Here is a 23,806-nt window from a genome sequence, read left to right on the forward strand (position 1 = left end):
CTATTAAAGTGCGCGATTTCCCTGCATCTGATGACATGTTGGTAAACATAAAGCAATTCCCACGAATAACAAACCGAAATAAGAGGGGTACAGTATCCGTATGTTGTAAATAATTGCAGCCGTGGGAGGATACAGCCTTACCACGCAGTAGGGGTAAGGGGGGTGGCCCGTCCCGTCCTCAATCGTCCTCGGACGGCCACAGACGGCCCGCCCTTTGCCCGGGCTTAGCCCCGGTCTTCGCCCCGGTCTTTGCCCCGCTCGCGTCCCGCTCATGCGGTAATAGGTGTGACTTTTGTAACGGGAGGAGGAGGGGCCGGGAAGAGGCACCAGGTGCGATGTACCAGAGCACCCTGGGACTTCGCAGTCCCAGCGTCAAGTGTCAGCCTTCAGGGGTTAAGTAGCGCTTGATCAGACAATGTCCCAACAGCTCCTCCGGGATTCTAAAATCGAAGTAAAAGCCAAAAGTCACAATTCACGCCTGCGAGCGGCACCCGCGAAGTGGGGGCAGCGAGGCGTTTTGAAGTAAAGGTTAATGAAGGGAGGGGCTGGGAAGAGGCACCAGGTGCGATGTACCAGAGCACCCTGGGCCTCGCAGTCCCAGCGTCAAGTGTCAGACTTCAGGGGTTAAGTAGCGCTTGATCAGACAATGTCCCAACAGCTCCTCCGGGATTCTAAAATCAAAGTAAAAGCCAAAAGTCACAATTCACGCCTGCGAGCGGCTCCCGCGGGGGCCGCGAGGCGTTTTGAAGGAAAGGTTAATGAAGGGAGGGGCCGGGAAGAGGCACCAGGTGCGATGTACCAGAGCACCCTGGGCCTCGCAGTCCCAGCGTCAAGTGTCAGCCTTCAGGGGTTAAGTAGCGCTTGAACAGACAATGTCCCAACAGCTCCTACGGGATTCTAAAATCGAAGTAAAAGCCAAAAGTCACAATTCACGCCTGCGAGCGGCTCCCGCGAAGCGGGGGCCGTGAGGCGTTTTGAAGGAAAGGTTAATGAAGGGAGGGGCCGGGAAGAGGCACCAGGTGCGATGTACCAGAGCACCCTGGACCTCGCAGTCCCAGCGTCAAGTGTCAGCCTTCAGGGGTTAAGTAGCGCTTGAACAGACAATGTCCCAACAGCTCCTCCGTGTTTTTTTGTCTATGGGAGCGTGGTGGTTCCAATGTGTTCGTGTCAAGCTTACCAGGCATGGATAAGCTTTTGAATCTGTGGAGTAAACCACACCTGCTGTATCTCATTTGGAAGTAGCATGTCGCTTCTAGAATATGCTGCGATCTTGTGACCTACTGGTTCTACTGGGTTGCTAGGTACACTCTGCTAAAAGTGTTTTGGGTGGGATGATAACAAGAAAGAGCATTTTCCAAAACATGAGGAGCTTTGACACAATTTAAGTAATGGTAAACTTTTATTTCCAACTCAGGACTGTGTAATAAACTGTTGTGCAGTATTTAAATGTTAAAAAAACTGAAGCTAGATATAGGTTGGGACTCCATTTTTTCAGCGAATACTCTGCGATCATCGCGAAACCATCGCAAGCATGCATAGATAGGAACCTCACTATGAAAGAGAAGGGAAGGGTTAACAGATACTAACCATTTCTACGTGGCGATAGAGTAGTCAAAAAATGAAAGACATGGTCTGATTTGCTGCCTTTCCCATGATAACAGAGTGGAAAGTTGAATTGATTGCCATTTTATATTTGCTGTGTGTGAGAGTGGTGTACCATTCTTGTGTTTTTACAAATCTTTACAGTGGGAAATCTATCCTGAAAAAGCTAAAACAACAATATAATCTATAAACTCAATTCACTGGTATGTACATAACTTTTATTTATTCAAATAATTTACATTAGAAAATAAGATATATATGGGATTTTGATAAAAAAAAGTGCATCACAGTGATGTGGAAAACAATATATCAGATTAACTGTACCTGCTACAGGGTATGTGTTTAAGATGTTAGTGCTGTTGAAATTCACAATGAGCAATGCCTTAAAAATGAAAATGTTTTAAATGTGTGAGCATCATGTACAGGACAGACAGATCTATGTTATTTGCATTCTGGTTATTGTAGTACTTTTAGTCACATTGTTAAAGAGGAGTAATGTAGTCATGAATAAAAGACAAGAAAATGTGCCGCACCTGTATATGAATGATAAAGAATTAATACTTGTTAGGTATGTATTGAGAAGTGTTTGCCAATGTAGTGTTTAACCTATATGACTGGTTTGCATATGTTTAGAAGATGAGACATGTTTTTTTTGGTTGCAGATATTTATATGTAGGATGACACTGTTGAGTTTACATAAAGATGCAAAGAACTGTATATTTTTGGAAAGATAGCCTGAAGGAATATATCTATTATGAAATAACATATATGTTTACATGGTGATCTATGTTGTAAATTTTATTTATGTGGGAACGGTGGTGCATTTCTTTAAACATTCTCTGTTTAAAGTTGAAGGTTCGTAGTGTAGAGTGTCTCTTCAGAGTTCTTGTGCTTGCTTAACTTGCTGTGTGACGTTTCTTAGAGAAATGCTGAAAATATGTTTTAAAGACACAATAAATATTTCAGAAATGATGTAGGTATGCCATTAAGAAAAGGTTTTGTGCTTAGAAAAAGTGAGAATTGTTGTTTTCGCTTTTAGAAAATTACTGATGCATGTGAAGGATAAGTAACAGAGCAATGTAAGCTCCGAGAGGACCATGTATCTAATTATATATCAAGTGTGAATTTTAAATTTCACTCACACCTAGCTCAGTAGAAAAGGATAGATACACTAAAAGAGTAGTTTGATACTGACAAGGCTCAAACAACAAGTCACAGAAATTGTCACAACTGATGTGTATCTAACATCACTGGAGGAACTTACACAGTAAGCCGGGCACTACTCAGGCACTTATTCAATCACCCACACAATGGCTAAGCAAATATTCAAATACCCAGCCACTACATATGCAGTCGTGCAAACATGTAGGTACTAATTATGTAGTCATTGAACTATGCAGGCTCTGTCCATGCATTCATCCAGTTATCCAGGCACTAACCATTTACTTATACAATCACCCAGGCTGTGTCCATGCTGTGATTCAAACACCTGGGCACAACCCATGCACTCATCCAAACACTCACTTACAACTCATGAAGTAATAAAAATACTGAAGCAAAACCCATGCACTCATCCAAACACTCAAGCACTACTCATGCACTGATCTAATTATGCAGGGCGTGCCATTGCAGTGAACCTATTACCCATCCAGGACATATCCACTTATTCAACTACTGAGGTATTACTCTTGCACTAATACAATCAACCCAGCAAATCATTTTCTTTCATCCAATCACTTAAGATTTAACATTGGACTCATGCAAATTGTAAGACCCGAGTCAAGCACTCCTCTAATCAGCCAGGCACTACTGATGCACCTGCCCAATTATCCCAGCACTATCTATGTACTTATCTAAATACCCAGGCACTAACTATTCACTGAAGCAAAAACACATGGGCAGCAGCCATGTAGTCATCCAATCACTGAAACGCTACACATGCACTCACAAATCTGCTAGGTACTATGCATGTACTTAAACGATCATGTATGCACTATCCATGCACTCTATAAAACACCTAAACATGATCTATGCACTGCTGCAATCATTCATGCACAAGAGTTGTACTCATTTAATTATGCAAACACTATCTATGCATGTGTAGAATTATTGAAACATTAGTCATACACTTATCTAATCATTCAGCTACTATTCATGCACTCATCCAAACATCCAGATAGCAGTGATATTCGCATGCAATACTGCAGGGTGTAATTATGCAGACACGGAATGACTCAAGGGGTTTTCACATATTTAGGGAACCTTCGAGTCACTACCTGTATCTTCAGAGAATAACCTATGCACAAATTCGATCATCCCGGTAGTATTGATGTATTCAACCGCAAACACATGTATTTACAAGTTTCAGTGAGGAATATGTAGTTTTTAGAACCATCTGGTGAGTTATATATGCAATCTGACACACACTCTTTGCATGTACTGTAAAGAATTTGTAAACTATATGCTCTGATAGAGTTTAATGTACATATTTTTATATGTACTGTTTCCCAAAATTAAATCTGATACATCTAAGTAGAAAAGTACTAAGATACTAAATACACCAGTGACACAGTGATAGAGAGGTACACAAATAGCTCTTATGTCATGTTTTTGGATTTACAGTGTTGAGACAGTGTATGTACTACTACGGTGTGGTTGATGTCCATTTTAAAATTTAATACAGAAGAGATGATCTTGTCTTTTACAATGTAAAAGTTAGAACTGATATATGGTATAGCTGTGTTGTAGGAGACAGTGCTATAATGTTAAAAGGTATGTAATAAATATAGTTTGGTGTTTTGCTTTGGGTATGGTATATTGAAGTATGTGCCTATAGTTGTATAGATAGGTTCATCTGTAGATTTAAAAAATGCAAAATAACATAAAAAACGATTTTCATATTATGAGTAAGTCAGCAGTAAATTAGTTGGTACGTTGTCTAGAGTAAAAATTGAAATATGTATACAAAAGGCTATTGAAAAAATATTTTTCTCTTTTGCCTAGAGGGTGGAGAGGATTCTGGGTCAGAGTAACACCTCCCTATATAATCAATTACACAATTTATTTTACTCCAACTGACCATCAGGTGGTCGATATCAATACACGTAGATGGAATGATGTGAAGGAACTAGTGAGGGGAAATTTTCACTTCACCAATAGGTGAGCAAGGAAGCAATTCCTTTTGATTTAGGTACCCTCACACACCCTAGTGGTGTCATGCTTCATCATCGGGTCCCCCCGACGCCTAAAAGTCGGGGTGGGGTCAACCACAATGTTGGGAGCTCTTTGAAGATATTATAAACCAGGGGGGCTAGAAGATAAAAAACCTCAGGCAGATCCCCAGTTTCCCTTTATTATCCGGTCTGTCTGGGTTAATAAAATTACTAAAAATTGGGTCTTTATAGGAGTATTATGGTCCTATGACCCTAGTAGAAACATATAATGAACTGGTGGTCACGAAGAGAAAATTAAAGTGAGAGAACAAGAACTGAAAAAAAGAAAGAGAGAGATAACCAACAGTGAGTAGACTGAACCTGAATCTACCAACAGATGTGAATGTATAGAAAACAGGAACAAAGACCAGTCTTTTGGATTTCCATCAACTGCCAAGGGAGGCCAGTGTCATCACTTGGTCATCCTTAGGTCTTGTTACTACTCCTCTAAGCCTAGAGGCAAGCGTAGTAGCCAAGGTGGGAAAAAGGCAAACAAGAACAAGTCAGACAGAGAGATCGACCAAGGTCGGTCACGAGTATCTCAAATGATGGAAAACATTGAAAAAGGAAATTGCAGTGCAAGTGAAGGTTAAAAAAGGAGTTGGGAGGGAGAAAAGATTTTTAATGTGTGTCTCTCTGCCAATCCAGTTAAAAATCGTGTAGCGGCAACCTTGAACAAATAAGTTGCATGTACAAAAGGGTCAACTAGTTTCAGCCAAAAGGGAATAGTTCCCGGCTTTCTTCAGGACCAGATAGCTACTGCAAAAACAGTGAAAAGTAAAAAGTGTGACATGTTGTCTCACAATACAACCTGATAAAGTTGGTTCTCTATACAAGTAGGGTGTATTTCACTCCTGTTGGAAAAAAACATATATCACTAACTGTGTATGCTAAATTCAGTTAAAATATTCCTCACTAAAACATTCATTCTTTCTCCTTATATAGGTACCATAAAGTGTATCCTATAAGTGAAGTGTATAGAACTCACCTTACTTGTGTGAGTATCAGACCTCACCTCACCCGGTAACGAACTCAGGTAAAGGAGACCCCGCCCTGAAAATATTAATCAAACATAGCGTATCAGTCAACAAATACGTAGATCAACAAGGTATATAGGCATTGCTAATAACTTGTATTGTTAAAAAGCGGTATTTGCCAGAGTCTCAGTCAAAAGTTAAGATACAGGGTGGCCCACCTTGCTTTAAGAAAAGCAAACACTGATCGGAGTGTGGACATCAACACAGAAAGAGCAAAGTAATTCAAGTTTGCTCATTTAGTGTTTTTACCATGATGGCGTTCGCTCGCCTCGGATATACCTCACTGAGCAGGGTTGTTACTGGGGTAATGTACAAAGAGGACGGTATATATCTAATTCATTGCCCCAACTGGGAAGTGCGCTTTCCCACATCAACAGCTACGTGTGTGCTGAAAAACATTGTTGGTAACCACTCGGGACATGGTATTGTACCCTTGCCGAGTGTTGGGCAACAAGATGCCAGACTTAAACCACACTTCCCTCGCCGTTGATCTCTCAAAGATTACTGAAGGAGGTGCCGAGGAGATGTCCGGTACGAGTGTGATGCGCACAATGTTAACAATATGTTAAAGACACGTGAAGAACAAATCAGAATATAGAGCCAGCTTATTGCCCCTGGATAGAATAATGGATTTAAGCTAAACGGCTACTGTGGAAAAGTGCGGTATCTATCAGGCTGATGTTGAGTGGTGCGCTTACGCAAAGTTAAACGATTCCAGCAAACATATGCTCGAAACGTGTACTGTTCAAAAGTCAGGCTGTATTGCGCGAGCATTTTAGCAGAGACACGTTAAGTGCGCTTTCACAAAGTTAAACGATTCAAGCAAACAAATGCTCGAAACGCGTAATGTTCAAAAGTCAAGCTGTATTGCGCGAGCATAGTAACAGAGACACGTTAAATAACCTAGGAGTCAACCATAGGGCACGCTTACCTCTCCGTCGGTGCCTCGGTCCCTCCTGAGTTGGTGGGAGGTACCGAGGAGACTAACGGCTGGGGTTTTATGCATCAATTTGTGATGGTAAAGGGCGTGCTACTTGTCTCGTACGCGCCGAATGATGACGGGATAGAACTACGAGATGACGTCACTGAAGTAGGAAGTTGTAGTCCCATCAAAAGTCTAGTGATAAGAGTGTCCAAACAAAAGTGGAGTATAGACAGACCAAACTGAATGTATAGTCATGATTACCATATGTATCGAGACCGAGTAGGTGGACAGGCGTGGCAGGACTCTTGACGAAGGTTTGACTACAGAGCTACCCCCATTAGCCCTACAGTCCCCTGAGGAACGGAAATCATTCTAAATTCGGATGGAATACGACACATGACAGATTAATTAATCAGTCGCTCATACAAGGAGCAGCTACTCTGCCCTTGCTACAAGAAACAGGATAGGGAATTCCCTCTTCTGCTATCCAGGGTGGCCTCTTTTTGCCCTGAAGAAAGTCCTGGACCTTTACGGCCACATACGGACTGAAACATGTTGACACTAGGGTCATAGGACCATAATACTCCCATAAAGACCCCATTTTTAGTAATTTTATTAACCCAGACAGACCCGATAATAAAGGGAAACTGGGGATCTGCCTGAGGTTTTTTATCTTCTAGCCCCCCTGGTTTATAATATCTTCAAAGAGCTCCCAACATTGTGGTTGAGCCCACGCCGACTTTTAGGCGTCGGGGGGACCCGATGATGAAGCATGACACCACTAGGGTGTGTGAGGGTACCTAAATCAAAAGGAATTGCTTCCTTGCTCACCTATTGGTGAAGTTAAAATTTCCCCTCACTAGTTCCTTCACATCATTCCATCTATGTGTATTGATATCGACCACCTGATGGTCAGTTGGAGTAAAATAAATTGTGTAATTAAAAATTGAAATATCCTTATTTTTAATGAAGAATATCTACATTACTGCAGACAGTTAGAATGCCTCCAAAAAGTTCAGAGGTAAAAGCAACAGAAACAGCTCCAGTATCTCTGCTGAACTGACACACAAAAGGGAAAAAATTGTAGAAAGACTGGTGAAAGAATAACGAGCTACTGGTAAGAGGACAAAGTTATTTCTTAAAAATGTATCTGGACACCTGCAACGATTTCAAAATAATGTAAATAAAAAGTAAAAACTAAACTATGATAAACAATAAGAGTGGATGGCATCTATATTAGAAGAACAGGAAAGAATGTAAAAAAGATGGACATGCCTTAAGCAGGAGACAAAAAGATGGACACACCTTAAGCAGGAGACAAAAAGAAGATTAAGGAAATCAGAGCAAAGATGTTTTGAAGTAGAGTGGTTGTAACTGTATTGAGACATATGAAGAACTGTAGAAGAAGGAGAGAGGCACTGAATCAGGAAGAACAAGTTGAGGGAGTAGTGGATAATGCCTTTGCTTTTAAGAAGAAACTTTATATTTTGCTTATAAATAAAATTAACACTAATGACCAAATTGGGGTTCTACATGAGGAGACAAAACCAGAAGAGAAGATTATGAATAGAAGTAACTTTTGTACAGTTGTTAGTGAAGAATGGATATCTACTTCTACTACAGAGTCTTTCTATGATGAAGAAAGCTATCTCCAGGATAACACATTAGTTCATTCTATTGATGAAAGAAGAAGATTTTATTAAATGAAAAATGTCCTATAATGAAGGAGGTGATGGTATCTAGAAATGTAGAAAAAGTTACTGGAGAAGAAGTGCAGGGAAGTCGTAGTCAGGCCCTGTATACAAGTGGTATTGTCTACAGCATGTTGTTAGAAATGAAAGACTGTTTTTAACTGAAGGAAATTAATTTATAAAACATTACAAGACTAAATTATGTTACTACAGATAAAAACTAACCTTACTAAAGGTACTATAATACCAGCAGCCTTAAGTTGCATCTAAGAAGTCTTGTCCCCACTTCACTATTGTATCTTGTTTTGGTTGTCTAATGTTCAAAATGAAATCCTAATACATTTTATGTTGTTTAAATTATTTCACAGTGCTTGAACTGCTGCAGTAAAAGAAGAATAAAGATTAACAACTATTGTTTTTCACATTGTTTAAAATTAGATCCACAGACTGCTTCCTAGCTGTTATGATGCTGTTATAGTTCATGCAGACGGTAGCAAAACGCTTTTGTTCTGGCGACATTTCACTACATCGTCTATGTACTTCAGCTGTATCTTTGTTGCCAGGAGCAAGAGCTGGAGGTAGAAATAGCCAGAAAAGTTCAAAACCAGCACAATTTTCAACATCAGTTTTGGACAGCTCCAATAGGAAACTAACCACTACCCGTAAAGTGTAAGAATGGAGAAATGGGTGTGTACTCCCTTTCATAAAGAAAACTGTGCAAAGCAGTGACATTTCTTTGCTTGGTAGTTATATTGTATTCATGAGTTCCAATGTTGAAAGGTATTTTTTGAAACTGTTTTTTTTGTTAAATGCGTTGTTTGAATAAAGTTAAACCGATATGTTACTAAACAGCTAGACTCAAACTTTGTGTGAAATTTGTCTATATCGCGTCGTGAAAATCTCAAATATCTTGAAATAAATGTCAGGTATGGCTTTTATTTTTTCTGTCGTGGTTTAATAACCTCCTCCCCATGGAGAAAACCCAAGTACTTGAATTTATGATATGCAAGTTTTGACTTTTTTGCAATTATATGGAGGTTAGACCATTGCAGCTCAGATGGGATCGAATGTTAGTGACTAATATATTTTGGATAGGTCTTACTATATATGACAATATCGTCTAAATAGGCAGATGAGCATTTCTGATGTTTTAAGAGCAAAGTCTTCATGAGTCTCTGAAAGGTGGCAGGAGCACCATGTAAACCAAACGTTAAAACGGTGAGTTTATATAACCCATCAGGTGTTTTGATCGCCCAGATTTAAAGGGATTTGCCAAAGCTTCTCTCAGTTTTTCAGTCAACTCATCTACTCCGAGTAAGGGATACCCATCCAGCTTAGAGACTTTATTTAATGCTCAAAAATCTATACAAAAGTGTGGACTGACATCAGGTTTCTGGACGAGCAAAATAGGGGAGCACCACTCACTCAGGGATGGGATGATAAAATCCCATCCTGAGCGTTTGGGCCTCTTCAGTCTGAACAGCAAGTCTACGGGCTCCCGGAATGCGATAGGGATGTTGTTTTAAAACAATTCTAGCTTGTGTTGGTAGAGAACGCAGGGCCAGATTAGTTCTCCCAGGTAAATCAGACAATATATCTGAAATAGATGTTACTACTCCAAGAAGCTCTTGTTTCTCTTCATCAAAAAGGTTCTTGTTAATATCAGTTTTATCAAAAGTACTTCCCTGGCTCTCTATAGGGACCTTTGTTTGAACAACTTCGGATGGAGGCCCCAACCATTTGTGCAAGAGGTTAATGTTGTATAGTTTTTTTTTTTTTTTTTTAGAAATATGTTATTTGTATGTCCCTCATCCTATCCTCTTACTACCTTCATAGGGACCTTGCCAATCCTTTTTCATTTTTGTGAGAGAATTAGGTAGAAGTAGTAGAGCCCAATCACCAACTGTAAGTTCTCTCCATTGTGTACCTTTGTCATAGGAAAACTTCAGCTTCTAGTGGCTTTTTTCAGATTTTCATTAGCTAACGCTCTCAGTTTGCCAATTCAGGATTTAAAATGGTTAGCATGATCTAGAAGCAAACTAGCCTCATCCTCTGCATCTCTTTCCCATGCCTCTTTTGTTATTTCTAAAAGTGTACGTTGTTGAAAAAGCAGACACTTAGGCTTCTCTTTATTTGGCTCAGTAATATAAAAAGTGTAAGGGGCAACGGTTGATCCCAGATTTTTCTTTAAAATCAACTTAAAACTCCCATTATATCTCTTGACTAAACCGTCTGTCTGAGGATGGTAGACTGAAGTGGTTAGATGTTTAATATCAAACTGTTTACACTCTTGCTTCATCATTTTGGACACTAAAGGCGTGCCTTAATCTGTAAGTATTTACAGAGGAAAGCTCATACTTGAAAACACTCCTATGAGGTGTTGTGTGATTACTTTAGAGGAGATAACCCTTAAGGGGATGGCTTTTGAGTACATAGTAGCATAATCAACAATAACAAATACATACTGGAACCTTTTGCGGAATGAGGCAAAGGCCCTATTAGATCCATCACTATCATATCAAAGAGTTTATCAATTATAGGTAATTGCACTTTGGGTGGTTGGTATGGATTCTTTTTTTGGCATATAGTACACTCATGGTAATACCTCTTAGTTTGATCATAGATACCTGACCAAAAAAAGATCTGCAAAATGGCTTGAATAGTTGTTTCTATCCCAGAATGTCCAACTAAGAGGTGTGAGTGTGTGACAAATGACACTTGATCCCAGAACTCACAAAGGACTAACAATTGTGTGGTATCCCCATCCCTGCCCAAACAATAAAGTAGGCCTTTTTCCTTAATAAAATGAGATTAAACTGGGTTGGGGAATCCTGGGTATCTCTGGCATTTTGCCATGCATGAAGTTAGGAGGGTGCTATAATTTAATTGGGCAATGCTAAACCAATTTTCTAGGACCCATGGTTCCGTGTCAACAGAGTAGTGTGGACATGGGGTTCCCCCTTGGTTCTAAGATTCATGGATTTATTTTGGTGGGTAAGATTTCCAAGCAATAAGCATTATATGTTTTAAGAATGATCATAAATAAGGAAGGACTGCGACTTCCACCATACTTTCCTGTCCTGAAGAATAAGTAAGGGTTAAAATACTACTGGATACACCTTACTTACCCCATGCACGCAATGGATCCCTACTCGTTTATTTGGGATGATTTGGGAGGGTTGTACTAACTCACTCTTAACTACTGACTGCCTACATCCCAAGTCTAATAAAGTTGTGACATGAATGCCATTAAGCTTTAAACTCACATAATATGTGGGCCCAGTTTCTTGTGCATACAGAACGGTTCGGGGAACATAGCTGACACCCACTGATTCTTCTTTCTCTTTTTCCTCACTTGTGGCTATATGTTCCCACTCCCCTCATTCGTAACACTGAGGCCCAGTATTAACAAGGGGTTCTGGATTCCCTAATTTATTCCTATAGGATTCTAAGGGGTTTTTGTTCAGTTCTCTCTCCGACTTCGTAGTGGAAGGTGACAAAGGTTTAGCTGTTTTCTCAAAGTCTGTAGGAGCTCCCCGGGACTGAGCACTGGCTAACGTAGTAGCCATTTCAACAGCATGGTCCAAAGTTAGTCCTGTATGCTATTGTAGCCATTTCTGAGTCCGAAAGGAGAGGGCCTCTAAATACTGGTAAAGCTAAATTCTCAACATAATCTCTTCCTTAGCTGATTCTAGAGGTTTCAGTCAGCAGTTTGCAGCATCTTCTATTTTATAAAATACAACTTTTCAGGGTATCTCCAGGGGCTCCTTTCTCTTTTCTAGATTTCAGTCTGTGAGACTCATCATCCACCCTTAAGCGAGCAAGGATAATCTTCATGACTTCTGCATAGGTGGAAGTGCCATCCCTATTAGCAATTTGATTGGCAGGTTGTGCTTCTCATATTAATAGGGGTGCAAGATTGAAGGACCACCAGTCTTGTGGCTAGGCACTGGCTCGAGTAGCCTTTTCAAAATTAAGAAAGAAGTCGATTTGGTCCTCACAGGAAATATATTTCTGTAGGGGAACCATGGCACCGGGTAGATCAAAACTCCATCCTTGACCCATTCCAACAGCCATTTGTTTTTGTCCTTCTGCCATTTTTGTCATGTTCTCCCCTTGGGAACAGATAGCATTAGCAGGTACTGTTCTAACTATTTCAGCCTGTTTCATGTGTCTTTGAAGGGCCCAACTTGTGTTAACCCTCCTGTAGTTCATACATGATGTGTTCCATCTTCTATCAGGCGGAAGTTGCCCTCCTTCTCCACCATGTGTCAACTGTTTTGTTCAGTGATATTGTACAGGCCTGGGCGGTAAATTCCATTCCACTTGCGGAATTTGCGGAATTTGGATAATTTCACGTAGGCTTGGGCATAGCAGTACGCTATACTCGAGTAGTTTGCGCTACTTCGCACTACGCGAATTGCACGTAGCACAGTGCAAAAACTCGTAGCGTAGAGGGCATTTTTTGCTAGCTCGTGGTCCTCAACGTCAAGTTGGCGACCGCGAGCGAGCAAAATGACATCTCGGCGAGACTTTTTCCTTGTTCGCAATCAGCAAGATTAAGTTGCTGATCGCGAGCGTGGAAAATAAACCACCCGGCAAGATTCTCAACGCGGGGAGGTCAGGTTTCTCATTGCGAGTGGTCGCGTATGCTCGTGATGAAAAACTACCAGTCGCGTTGAGAAAACTGCAGCTCGAGTACAAATCTACTTGAGCAGCAGAAAACGACCACTTGCACTGTGCAAGATGCCGTTTGCAATGATTGCACAGTGTGGACAAGCATCTGGCACTGTGCAATCAGTGGGAACAGCATTTTCCCTACCGCACTACGCAGCTCGCGTAGCTTCACGTAGCTTGCGTAGTGCGAAGTGCACTTCGCGTAGTGTTGCGTAGCGCTTCTAGGTGAACTACGCCCAGGGTTATTTTCGCGTTCCGCGGAGAACGCGGAATTGCCAAAAATTCCGTGATCCAGGGCTTAGCGGAATTTTTTGCTTGTTCGCACTTTCAAAATGCATGTTCGCGAGATATTTCCCCCCGAGCATGCAAACAGCATTTGCAAACAGGCAAAAAGTATCGTGAATGGGCGGAACAAGCAATTCCGCGTGTTTGCAGAACTCTGCGTGCTCGCGGAGATTTTTTTACCGTTTCGCGGAGCTTTGCGTAGCGCGACTACCCAAATTCCACCCACCCCTAATATTGTATTGGTAATACTCTCTCACAAAATAGTAGGTGTAGACACTTTAGTTTCTATGTAGAAGTTATTTTATTTAATTGTCTGAAAAGCCCACTAATTAATATTTGATCTCTTCTTCTCTTTGTAGACTCAGAAGATCCCAGGCCACGGTGAAGTAAATATTACCCTCAAGAAAGAAGATAAGCCCAAGGTAGGTGTTCACTTATGGACATTTTTAATTGAAAAAGGGAAATGGGCATGTCAGGGAATTCACCCGATCACACTCCTGTCCCATCACCATGTGAATTGTAACACATGTTAGAGAACAGCTTATATGACTACGGTATTCCTTACCAGGTCAAAATACTCTTTTATAAAATTCTAAATATTTATAAGTAAAGAGAGAAAATATACAATGCCTGATTTTAAACTTATGGAAATGAACCGCTAAGGGAAAAAAGAGACATACCAAAGCCATGAGCTTCACTGGAAAAACAATGTTTTACCAACCCTCCATTTATATGGGAGAGCCTTCTATTGGGAATGCCCCGGCGTCTTCTTGACCTTTTGATTCCCACCTCCCGCTGCATCCCAGCAAGCGAATATCTACCTCAGACAGCCTCGTTCCTCCACAAATGTCAGTGGCTTGAGTCTCAGGGGAAGTTTCTTCTCGCGTCCATGCTGGCGGCTGCACTCTTCTGCCTCAGCATTCTTCTAGTGACGTTTTGCATCCCACGCCTTCAAGTTGCATCCAATCTCATTCTCTTTCCTCAGATACAGCACAAACCTTTCTTCAGCTGGTTCTAGAGTAGCGGTTTTAAAGGTGCAGGACTCCCAGACAGCCTGTGAAATGGAAGGTGCGGTTTGTAACCCATCAGTAGAGGGAAAGGGCCAAGGGTGTGAGTTGTTTTCACCCTCTTCCTTGTCATAGTGTTCCTCTGTAATGTCGATTTCCTGTAGAGATAGGGACCACCTTAAAAGTTTGGAGTTTTCTCCTTTTATCTGATCTGCATGAGTCATCTGAGAGGCCTGTGGTCAGTTTGGACACAAAAGTGAGAAACAAACAAGTAAGGTCTCAACTTCCCATTCAAAGGTACTCCAAAGATGCTCTCTGGAAAGAAACGTCCTTCTAATTGAACAGCAGGAGGTTGGTCATGGCCATCACCATTGGTCTGAAATAGAGCCGCTCCAATCCTATGTTCATAGGCATCTGTTATTGTGTGTCGATTTACATACCGTATATAGGTTTCCCGATATAGGTCCTTATATAGGCACAATTCACATTGCCCATATTTAGGCATAGAAATCCTACCCGTATTTAGGCATCATCCATGCTAACCAAATACAGGCATGGCCACCTACATCCGTTCATCTACATCACAACGAGTTCTTGGAAAACAACTTCCCCTTGCTTGGATATTGATTTCTCCAAGAACTCATTATTATGCATGAACATCTATTCCTTAGGGATTCATTCATGACTTTCTTATGCCCGACTTTTACCTCAATACTGGCATTCCTAAACACATTCAAGGTATAAATATACCTTCATTTACCATGGCAAACCACGGTTCGGCTGCCTACTTGCACGACGCGGCTCGCCACAGCAAGTTCGGAAGGAAGGCAAGTCCCCGCATGACGCACTGACCAGATGCTGTCATCCTCCTCGCAGAGAATCCAGCTCCAGTGTTTCTGACTCCCCTTGCGGGGTGTTAGAGATCGAGACTCGGAAAGAGATTCCAACCTCACTCATTCTAAGGTATGGAGCGGACTAGAACCTAGAGGGACTTTTGGCAAATCTTGGCAACTATAGCTAAACTAGACTATAGACAAACAACACCTACTTTTCACCTCGTACTACACTTAGGTTAGGTACACTGGGGTAGAACTAGCTAGAAGCATCAGATGAGCATTAACATTTTTAGCCTGTGTTATTTATGGATGTATTTTTATGAATATCTGTTATAGCTATAAACCATGCTATTGTAGTATTATTTTATCTTACTGCTAACACTGTGCGTATTATACTTCTCATTTTGTCTTACGATTGTAGCAGTTCATATCTCTTGCATGATAAATAAGACTGTTCAATAAACCCTTTTTATTGAAACGCCCGTCTATCTATTTCTGTGTAACTCTGTTGAAACGAAGCATGCACGATTGACTGAGTGGAACAGTTATCTATTGTTTCCGCGATTCTGAAATTGTTCCGATTCTAAGGGAAACAAAGTTGTCATGTTTATGCGATTGTCAGAAACTAATCCCTTCTTGTTTATTCGAGAAGTTTCTAGTGACCTCTGAGTTAGCTGGCACAAGTAATTAAGTTTAATGTACTCGATAGAGACATACTGACCTAAGTCCTATGTCAAGAACTATAGTGTATATTATTTCAATGCGCAGAGCCTATTAGGGATATAGGAACTACACTACACTGTCTGCACTATGAACTGCTTGCATAATCTGGAGCTTTCAGAATGAGTGCTGGGTACATTTCTTTCTTCAGGGTGTCAAAAAAAATATTTGACAGTTCACTGTCCAGTTAACCTTCTTGGGCATCTTTTGGAGGTCAGTTCTATGAGGGGGTTTGCAATGGACCCATCTCCCTGCACAAACATCCTGCAGTACCAATTCAAGTCAAGGATTGCTCTTACTTGAGTCTGTGTTTGGAGCTTCCCAATCCAGCATGATCTTGATTTTAGGTTGTTGGGGTTGAACATGGTTTTAACCCACAAAGAGGCCCAAGTATACAAGCAGACTCTGCCTTAGCTGGCACTTGCCTGCCTTGATAGTGAGATCTGAAGATAGCAGGGGCATTCTTTATTCTTAAGGGCATAAGAGTAAACTGATAGTGCCCCTCTGGAGTTGTGAATGCTGATTTTCCATTGGCTCCAGGATTCAGATCTATCTGCCAGCACCCTGGTGTGCGATCAAAAGTCCTGAAATACTTGGCTGCCCCTAACTTCTCAATTAATTCATCAGCCCTAGGAATGGATGTACATCAGTTTTTTTTTACATTATTGAGGCCCCTGTAGTCCACACAAAACCTCATTCATTTATTTCCACCCTGGGATTGCGGTTTGGGGACTAACATAACCGGGCTGGCCCAGGGACTCTCTGAGAGTTCATTGACATCCATTTCCAGCATCTTGCTTACTTCAGCCTTGATGCTCTCTTTGACATCATGATCAGACTGCCTGCAGATTTTATTATTGACAGGAAGGCTGTCACCAGTGTACACATCATCTGTACACCAGTTAGCCAGACCAGGGCTCAAAGAGAAGGACTCAGCAAACTGGTTTAGGACTTGCCTGCAATCAGTCTGCCTGTGGACAGTGAAGGTGTCTGACAAGACCACTCCTTCGACTGATCCATCTTTAGGGTTTTTTAGATATGGTAAGGGGGTGATTCACTCTGTGCTTCATGCTCCTCATCTGTTACCATGAGCATGGTCTTTTCAGCACTGTCAAAGGGTTTCAGTGGGTTTACATGTATGAGCCTCTTGGGGTTCCTGCATGTGCCAAGGTCCACCACATATGTGACCTCCCCTTTTCTTTCAAGGATAGGGTAGGGCCCAGTCCATTTGTCTTGGAGAGCCTAGGAGTCACATACCCCACAACCCACATTCTGTCCTAGTTGGGACTCCACTGTGGTAACCTTCTGGTAATATCAGAACTTCTGGAGCTCTTGGATGGCTTCATGGCTTCTATTGGATTTTTTCATGTACCCAGCCATCCTGGAATGAAGGTCAAGCAAATAATCCACAATATTTGCTTTGTTTTTTTTGCGTGGTCTCTCCCATCCTTCCTTTACACAGTGGTCCCCTTACAGTGTGTCCAAACAAAAGTTCAAAGGGGGAAAACCTTACTCCCTTTTGGGGCACCTCTCTGTAAGCAAAAAGCAGGCATGGTAGCAAGACATCCCATCTCTTTCTGAGTTTTTCAGGGAGTCGACTAATCATATCTTTTAGGGTCTTGTTAAATATTTCAACAAGTCAATTTGTCTGCAAATGGTATCAGGTAGTGAACATGTAAACCACTCTACACTCGGTTCACATGTGTTTGGGGTATGCACACATATGTTTTAAGTAAACAGACATGAAGTTTGTACTTCTGTGATATTACCTTCTTTGTGGCAGTGGTAGTCCTCGGGGGAATTGCCATAGGATACCAAGTGGAATGATCCACTAGTATAAGTCAGTTGGTTTTCTGAAGCTTTTTGTGGGTCAAGGAGACTAACAATGTCAATCCAAACCCTCTCAGGGAGTACCCCAACCACTGGAAGAGGCATTAAGGAGGCCATTAGCTGACTACCTCTCTTGCCACTGGCTTGATAGGTGGCACAGGAGTACTACAACTCCTTTACGTTCTGGTACATTCCTGGACGGTAGAAGTTTTGGTTTGGCCATGATGCCCAGCTAGGGGAATGTCATGTGCCAATGTTAGGAGAAACTCTCTAAACTGCTGAGGCACTACCACTCTACTAGTGGCACCAGGCTTGGGGTCCCTGGCCTCAGTGTAAAGGAGTCCCTCCTCCCAAAAGGTCCTGTGGGAGCCACTGGCCTCTCCTTTTTTCTTATCAGCTACTTGCTGTCCTGTCTCAGGCCTTCAAGAGTAGGACAGGTTCTCTACACTGGCAGATATCGTCCCTGGAGGGTCCCCCTGAGCCCAAAAGCTCTTCTGTGTAAGGCCGAACTCCTGGGCTCAAGTTCCTTCTAGAGCTGACAAGTCCTTCCCCCCTCCTAAGGAGAGGGGACTTGATCTGGGGTCAGTATAAAAGTTGGTTTTCCAGACTTCTTGCCCTTTTTTTTGGACAGTTGGTCCACAATTTCTGACTCCAATACTTACCCTGGGTTCTACTCTGTGCTCTTGTTTTTACAAACACCAATGTAGGTATGGTATTCTCAGCATTGCTGCATGGGTTTTGTTTTCTATGTCAGCCCATGCTAAGTACTCTAAATAATTGTCAAGCAGACAGTGTCCAGGCATAGCAGTAGACACCACTACCCTTTTGAGGCCAGTAACTCCTCCCCAATCTAATTACACCAACACCATTGGATGTACCTTAGCCTGATTGTCATCTTTGAGGACTATATATGTCTTTACAAGCACATATTAGTCTGAGAACACAGCTGCTCATTCTCCATGGGGATACTAGTTCCAGTGTCTCTCAGGGCTTCTGCTCTAACCACATTGATATTTGGCTCTTGTCTGTATCTCTCTAGATCACTGGGCCAGACAACCAGGGTAGCTGCATTCACCCCTCCCTCTGAGACTAAAGTTGCCTTAGTGAGCACCTTGACATGGTCTGGGCTCACCTGTGATGCCATCTGGAGACTCACTACTTCATTTACTGCAGGTGTGCTTAAGGCATTCTTTTTTGTTTTACAGCTAGGATCTCCATTTCTGTGTCCAAGATCCAGACAGTCAAGGCACCAAACCTTTTGGGGATCTCAGTTTTTCTCTGGTGCCAATTACTAGGCTGTTAATAGTTTTGGGGCCCACCCTCCTGAACGTGTTTATGGGGGCCTTTAGAGGACTTTGTTTTTTTTTCGCTTTTTGGTCACTACTCGACTCCAACACCCCAGACGTCGCCTTTCTGACGGAGACCTGGCTGAACCCCTCCTCGGCACCCGACATCGCCATAGCCATCCCGGAAGGCTATAAGATCACCCGCAAGGACCGCACCAACGGAGTAGGAATCGCCATTGTCCACAGGAACACTCTCAAAGTCTTGGCAAGCACTGACGACACCCTCAGCCCCGCCGAACATCTGCACTTCCAGATCCACACCAACCCCAACACCACCCTCAGAGGAACCCTCGTCTACAGACCCCCCGGACCCCGATCACAGTTCAGTGACTCCATCGCCGACTTCATCAGCACACACGCCCTCACCTCCACGGACTTCATCCTCCTCAGTTACCTGAACTTCCACCTCAAGAACAACAACGACTCCAACTCTTCCACCCTGATCGACAACCTCGCCAACATTGGACTCAGACAACTTGTCACAACACCCACCCACACCGCCTGCCACACGCTTGACCCCATCTTCACCGCAAGCTCCCACGTTTCCTTCAACCACACCACCGAGCTCCACTGGACTGACCACCGGTGCATCCACTTCACCTTTTGGAAACCCACCACGCACCACCGCACCCAACAGATGCCGTGCCGCTGCTGGAGCAAAGTCACCGAAGACCAGCTATCCACCACCCTCTCCCAGAGTCCACCCGCAGACCCGACCAACCCCGACGCTGCCGCCCGCAACCTTAGACAGTGGATCGACGACTGCGCCAACACCCTCGCCCCGCTCAAGAAGCCCTCCAACAGCCACACCAGCAAGAAAGCCAGCTGGTTCACCGAAGACCTCCTGGCCACCTTCTTCCACCGCAAGATCGCAGACATCCATGACAGCTTCAACGACTCGACTGCCCCGGCAACCACTGAGACCCCCGCCCCCACGACCACCATCCGTACTGCCCGCCTGATGTCCTCGACCAACATCAACGACGACGACACCATCAAGATCATGAACACCGTCCACTCCGGATCCCCGTCAGACCCCTGCCCACACCACATCTTCAACAAAGCCAGCACCACCATCGCTCCCCATCTCTGGAAAATCATCAACGTCTCCTTCGAGACAGCGACCTTCCCGGAGAGCTGGAAGCACGCCAAGATCAACGCCTTACTCAAGAAACCCAAGGCGGACCCCAAGGACCTCAAGAACTTCCTACCCATCTCCCTGCTCAAGTTCCCTGCGAAGGTCATCGAGAAGGCCGCCAACAAACAACTGACCAGCTTCCTCTAGGAGAACAACATCCTAGACCCGTCCCAGTCCGAGTTCCGCAGCAACCACAGCACCGAAACTGCCCTCATCGCTGCCACCGATGACATCAGGACCCTGCTAGACAATGGAGAAACCATGGCCCTCATCCTCCTGGACCTGTCATCTGCCTTTGACACAGTCTGCCACCACACACTACTAACACGCCTCTACGATGCCGGAATCCAAGAGAAGGCCCTGGGCTGGACCACCTCCTTCCTCTCCGGCAGAACACAGAGCGTATGCCTCCCCCCTTCCGCTCCGAAGCCACCTAGATCATCTGCGGCGGACCTCAGGGCTCATGTACAACATCTACATGGCACCGCTCACCCATGTCGCCCGACTGCACGACCTCAACATCATCTCCTATGCCGATGACACCCAGCTGATCCTCTCCTTCACCAAGGACCACCACACCGCCAAAACCAACCTCCACGAAGAAATGAAGGCAGTTGCCGAATGGATGAGGAACATCCTACTGAAGCTGAACTCGGACAAGATGGAGGTCCTAATCCTCGGATCCACCCTCTCGGCCTGGGACGACTTCTGGTGGCTGACTGCATTAGGAACAGCTCCAACACCCACCGACCATGCACGCAACCTAGGAGTCATCCTCGACTCGACCCTCTCCATGACAAAGCAGGTCAACGCCGTCTCTTCCTTCTGCTTCAACACCCTCCGCATGCTCTGCAGGATCTACAAGTGGATCCCCACGGAAACAAGAAGGACAGTCACCCAGGACCTTGTCAGCAGAAGACGGGACTATGGAAATGCCCTCTATGCAGGAGCCTCGGCCAAACTCCTGAAATGGCTCCAACGCATCCAGAACGCCTCCGCACGCCTGATCCTCGACATCCCTTGCCACAGCCACATCACACCCCACCTGAGAGACCTGCACTGGCTCCCTGTCAACAAGAGGATAACCTTCAAGCTCCTCACCCATGCACACAAGACACTCCACAACACCCGACCAGCGTACCTCAACAGCCGACTCAGCTTCTACACCCCCACCCGCACACTCGCCACTGTCCCCCGCATCCAAAGAGTGACCGCTGGTGGCAGATCATTCTCCCACCTCGCCGCCAAGACATGGAACACCCTCCCCATCCGCCTACGGCAGACCCAAGACCTACTGACCTTCAGAAGACTCCTCAAGACCTGGCTGTTCGAACAGTAGCAGCATTCCCCCCGCACCTTGAGACCCTTACGGGTATGTAGTGCGCTTTACAAATGCTATGATTGATTGATCTTTCCCTTGGGGGTTCTTTTTGGCCTCTTTCTTTTGGCCACCCCCACCAGTATTAGTCTTGGTTACCCTTGTTTTGACCCAGAGGTCTTCCTTCTTTCCCAACTCTAGATCAGAAGGTGACCTAGGTCTACCAGAAGATGATGGAACGTCTCATCGAACAATTACTCAAAAGATACTACTTCATAATTAAATTGTAAAGCCCTTCATAGTCATGCACATTGTTAACTGTTAACCAACCACCTAGTTTTTATACTGAAAATTCTACAAATTCAACTGAGGTCTGTCTCTGTGTTTTTCAAGTCTCCCTGAATTTGATCCTGTATTTATCAGGGGTGTTTCCAAGCCCTAAATCACGGTACCCTTCATGAGGTCATAAGACTCAGCATCTTTCTCATTCAATGTCAGGAGTCTTTCCCTGGATTTACCCAATTCTTTTTGGGTACTTTCCTAGCTATGCAAGCTCTCTCAAAAGCAATAAACCATTTGGTGAAGTCATCACCATCTGAAAACTTAGGGAAAATCCCTTTGGGAAGTTTGGAATCAAAGGAATCTTCTCTTACCCAAGTTATAAATTTGCTGCCAACAGAGATGGGTACTAGACCCATCTCTATTATTTATTTCTATGTCCAGGAGTTGAACTTTTAAGTTCAACCTCCTGGTCAATCTCTCCAGCATGAGGTCCTCTTCTGGGGGCTCATCCTCTGCTTCTGACTGGGGTGTTTCTATCACCGCCTCAGACTGGTCATCAGCATTCTGCTCCTCATTGGATGCAGATAATATATCAGGATTATCTCTCTCAAATGCTGGCAAAAGCCTCCTAAGCTTATCTATTATAGCGTGAGAGCCAGTTTTGATGCCATATCCTTTACAGAGAGCCCTTAACCTGGCATAGGTTAAGTCCATATAAGGAGTCAGGTCGAGCTCCTGAGTCTGGTTCTCTCTATCACTAACTATCACTAACTATTGCTACTAATGTTGGGACCTTTTGGAGATGAGAAAAACCTAAAGAAAAATACTTTGCAAGGAGCAGGTCGCAAGGACCTCAGGAGCACAGGAACACAGCTGGTTGGTCATTACTCAGGCCAGGTGGGCTGGCTGCAGAGTAGATAGCAAAACACACAAGATGATGGACAGAATGTTGCACATTGGCAAAACATTCACCCCAGTCCCAGATCTCGGTTTAATCCATCGTTATTTTGCTCACCACTCCACCCCAGTGCCTCATGGGAACAGTCCAGCCCGAACTACCAAGCCATGTCTTCCCTGGACCGGAATCAAGCATCCTAGGACCGGATTCGGGGTTTCACCCCTCTTCAGCCAGGGTAACTTGACTCCAGTGGCGTAGTGAGCACGGGACCCACGTCTGGGCATACCCTTCCCACATAGGGTGAAGAACAAAACACAGAAGATGATGGACGGAATGTTGCACATTGGGAAAACATTCACCCCCAGTCCCAGATCTGGGTTTAATCCATCGTTATTTTGCTCACCACGCCACCCCAGTTCAGACATGGCCATTTGCAAATCAGTCTTGACCCTGTGCCTCATGGGAACAGTCCAGCCGGAACTGCCAAGCCATGTCTTCCCTGGACCGGAATCAAGCATCCTAGGACCGGTTCCAGGGATTCACCCCTCTTCAGCCAGGATAGCTTGACTCCAGTGGCGTAGTGAGCAGGGCACCCACGATGTTGAGCCCTCGAAGACCACGATTGTTGAGCCCTGAAAGCAGCTTGCAGGGTTTAGTGCTAATTTTGTGCAGCATGTCTTTGGTTCTTGAGTCAACAGCTCTTCTTTATCCATTGGTCTTATTAGTTCCATCAAATCTAAGTTGCAAGGTCCAGGGATGCCTCCTAAATAATACATTTAGAGGTGTTAAAAGAAGAGACAGGTAGTAGCTAATGGGCTACCTACCTTTAGGATGTGTACACCCTCTAAGTGACCACTTCCTGTGAGAAGGGGCACTAATCTAGCCCTGATATGTTGTTTTCCTACCATCTCAAGATGGAGGCTTTGTAAAGAGGTGTCCACATTGCATGCCACTCCTCATTGGTGGCACAGGCTGAGTGTTGGCATACCTCCTCATCTAACA

The 23,806-nt window shown here is 43.8% G+C and overlaps 1 pseudogene across 1 annotated transcript in view; it reads left to right on the forward strand.

Annotated features, from left to right (window-relative positions):
- LOC146813092 (epidermal differentiation-specific protein pseudogene) overlaps nt 1–23,806 on the forward strand; it is a 194,771-nt pseudogene that overhangs the window by 51,653 nt on the left and 119,312 nt on the right. The window contains exon 2 of the transcript XR_014966956.1: nt 13,789–13,851. The product of XR_014966956.1 is annotated as an epidermal differentiation-specific protein pseudogene (transcript). The remainder of the gene's footprint in view (nt 1–13,788; nt 13,852–23,806) is intronic.

This window comes from Triturus cristatus, chromosome 7 (assembly GCF_964204655.1).
Source record: "Triturus cristatus chromosome 7, aTriCri1.1, whole genome shotgun sequence".
NCBI classification, from domain to species: domain Eukaryota; kingdom Metazoa; phylum Chordata; class Amphibia; order Caudata; family Salamandridae; genus Triturus; species Triturus cristatus.